At 38.1% G+C, this 3,735-nt stretch overlaps 1 pseudogene; it reads left to right on the top strand.

Moving 5' to 3' along the window:
* The first annotated feature begins 1,248 nt into the window (after nt 1–1,248).
* On the top strand, nt 1,249–1,747 carry LOC130040717 (mortality factor 4-like protein 1; annotated as a pseudogene).
* Nucleotides 1,748–3,735: the final 1,988 nt, after the last annotated feature.

Below are 3,735 nucleotides of genomic sequence, written 5' to 3'. Positions count from 1 at the left end.
AGAGTGGAGAGAGATGTGAATTTATTCTTTGAAGGGAGCAGCCATGGATTCCCAAGATGAAGAATATATGCCATAAAGTAAAGCAGCAATGCAGGCCACTTTCCGAAAATATGTGACTTTGCCTCTGTCAATTTAGTTGATATACAGTTTTTTCAGACTCACCTATTCCCTCCATCTCCCCAAAGTCTATTGCTAGGGTGGTTGCCAAGGGAGAGAAATTATAGGTTGTTAAAGGTCTTTTGATGTTCTTAGCATGACCTTTGTTCCAGTGGTGGAGCTTTCTGCTGTGCCCTGAGACTGGAATTCTACATCTGAAAGGTGGGATCCTCAGGTTGTATAAAAGGTCTTTAAAGAAGCCTGTGGTTGGATTAAGTTCTAGACCATGTTTTTCTCCCATCACTTAAACAGGTCCTCTGTCTCTCAGACTAAAACAATTTTGTCATTGTTCTGAGACCAATCTGACCTTGAATATCAATGATAAAGACAATTTGGGATCATTTCTTTCTTTCTTTCTTTCTTTCTTTCTTTCTTTCTTTCTTTCTTTCTTTCTTTCTTTCCTTTCTTCCCTCCCTCCCTCCCTCCCTCCCTCCCTCACTCTCTTTCTTTCTTTCTTTCTTTCTTTCTTTCTTTCTTTCTTTCTTTTTTTCTTTCTTTCTTTCTCCATTCTTCCTTCCTTTATTTTTTTGAAACAAAGAAAAAATTATTGAAGTTCTGAAAAACAATTCCTAAAAGATTGACTTTTCCAGACAACAGCAGCTACACAAGGCATTGAGTCTATCATGACAAACATGCATTGATGCAAGTACAAACACAATAAAACAAGCCACTAATCTACAATCAGATCCAAGGGAAGATGCCTTAAGACCCCCCAGTAGATAACCTGCAAAGCGTGGGCTCTTAAAGCAACAATAAAAAAAGAGGGGGCGCAAGTAGATATAAGTGCTCAGGTATATACATTGAATTGAAACTTTGGTGCTAGCAGAACAATTGTCACAGAGCATTAACATGTAATACCAAATTATATAGTGGCAAAGGAATAGGACCACTAGCATTCACAAGTAGCTTGTGAACCAGGCAATGACAACTGGTGTGCATCTGCATCTCTGTGTCACTGGTCACCGAATACACTGGTAGTGACATTGAATTTTTTTTTATAAAGAGAGAAAAGGGAAGCTATAATCCCTTTTATTCTCTGAGTTTTAATTCAAACAGAAAACAAACATCAATATTTTTATATATCAACATTTTCAAAATGAGGAAGTGAAAGCACAAATTCCTGAAGAATTAAAACCATGGTTGAATTAGTCTTGTTGATGACTAGAACTTAATTATTCAACAGAAGCAGCTTTTCTGTCTCCCTGCCAAAAAGAATGTGGATTCCTATCTAGAGGATTATGTAAATTATAAGAAATCTCCTGGAAACACAGATAATAAGGAACATGCTGTCAACAACACAATGTTGGGCACTCAGCTCCTATACAAATTTGAGAGACCACCTTATGCTGAGATTCTAGCAGACCACACTGATGTTCTCATGTCCCCAGAATATGGGGCGCAGCACCTGCTGAGACTGCTGGTAAGAATTGGAGCAACGTTGGCCTATAAACCCCTGGATGAGAAAAGCCTTGCTTTATTACTGAATTACCTTCATAATTTTCAAAAGCACTTGGTGAAGAATTCTGCAACTCTGTTTAGTGCCGGCAATTATGAAGTTTCACCTCCTGAGCACCACTGGAAAGCAGTGTGAGGTACAAATGTGCTCACATTGTTTAATCTCTGTAAAACACTTCTATTCTCAGTCCTTCTGGGCTCCTTTCCCTTCTGACTTCTGCTTAAAAGGTCAGTAGACTTCGTGCCAAGAGCTAATACAGCAGGTAGGGTGCTTGCCTTGTCCACCAGAGCTTGATCCCTGGCATCCCATATGGTACCGCACGCTTGCCAGAGTGATTCCTGTGTGCAGAGATAGTAGTAAACCCTGAATACTGCCAGGTGTGGCTTAAAAGCAAAACAAGTCAGTTTCTAGAGATCCTATAGAGGATAGGGCATGTGCCTTGCACATGGTCAAGCTGGGTTCAATCCTTGGCATTCCGTATGGTTCTCAGAGCACCACCAGAAGTAATTCCTGAGTGCTGAACCTGGAGTAATTCCTGAGCATTGCTGGGTATGCTTCCAAAATTAAAAGACAAGAACAAAAGAAGTCAATAGTTTCTTCTGTGCTCCTCTCCTCACTTCTATATGTTACCAAGAGAAATTAACAGAAGGCTATAAGAAGATCCAAGGCTAGAAAAATTCTTAGCTTAGCTCTATAATGTAATTTGGTGCATTTATGTTTCCCAATTAAAAAGCCCAAGTGACCATTTCTGAGTTTTTCACCAGAGTGTAAGAGCAATTTTACAAGATATAATAACATATTTGGTATGATGTACCATTATATTTATTTGCTATGATGTAGCATACCAAATTCTTATGAAATATTCTTTAGATTTTTGAATTTTTATTTAAAAGAACTTTTATTGGCTTTAAAATTTGATCATAATACAAAGTCCAGAGCTACCAAAAAGCTTAACTTATAAATAACCAAGCCCTGACATGGAGAATCTAGTAATAAACACAAAGGAAATGTTAAAGATAAACTCAGGGGTTAAGGATGCACCTCTTTCAAAATTATTTACCTACACAATGGAATACTATGTAGCTGTGAGAAAGGATGAAGTCATGAAATTTACATACAAGTGGTATTACATGGAAAGTATCATGCTAAGTGAGTCAGAAATGAGTCAGAAAGAGAGGGATAGACATAGAAAGATTGCATTCATCTGGGGAACATAAAGTAATAAAACAGGAGACTAACACCCAAGAATAGCCGAGATAAGGACCAGGAGGATTACTCCATGGCTTTGAGGACAGCCGCACATGCTAGGGGAAAAGGTAGCTCAGATAGAGAAGAGAGCACCAAATAAAAGGTGTTAGGAGGTGCCTCTCAGGATGGGAAATGCGTGATGAGAGTAGACTATAGTCCGAACAAGATTGCCACTCAATGTCTCTTTTGCAAACCACAGTACTCAAAAGGGGAGAGATAACAAAAGGGAATGCCCTGCCACAGTGGTAGGGTGGGATGGGGGGAAGGGGGGTGGGAGGGATACTGGGACTGGTGGTGGTGGAGAATGGGCACTGGTGGAGGGATGGGTATTCAATCATTGTATAACTGAAACCCAAGCACAAAAATTTGTAAGTCTAAAACTGTACATCATGGTGTTTCACTAATAAAAATTTAAGGAAAAAAATAATAAAGTTAAAAAAAAAGAATTTGGTATGAAAAAGTGACTTGGCATGGCATCACTTTATATTCTGATGATTAAGACAAATCAAAGAACCACTCCAGTGCCAGCCACAAGGGAACCATGCAAGGACATGCTCTTTATCACATAGTTATATCTTCATATGTTATGATGACTAAACATAGCAGTTATAACTAAAAATAGTGAGTCTAATAATCATATTTTAAAAATTAAATTTTATTTCTCAAAGAGACAACAATTGACAGAGATTTTTCAAACCATATTCAGTAACACAATTTAGTGTGGGAGCTGTGACAATGCCAATTTTCAGGTGAATAATCTATGATACAAAACAGCAGAAAAGTACAAACATCTGTTTCAAAGGGAGGAAGGACTTTCACAAAGCCTGCTTAGAAATGAGTATATCACATACTCCTATGTTTATTATATTATTTCT

This window comes from Sorex fumeus, unplaced genomic scaffold (genome assembly GCF_029834395.1).
Source record: "Sorex fumeus unplaced genomic scaffold, SorFum_2.1 ptg000095l, whole genome shotgun sequence".
NCBI classification, from domain to species: Eukaryota; Metazoa; Chordata; class Mammalia; order Eulipotyphla; family Soricidae; genus Sorex; species Sorex fumeus.
This window is presented reverse-complemented; position numbering and strand designations above follow the sequence as displayed.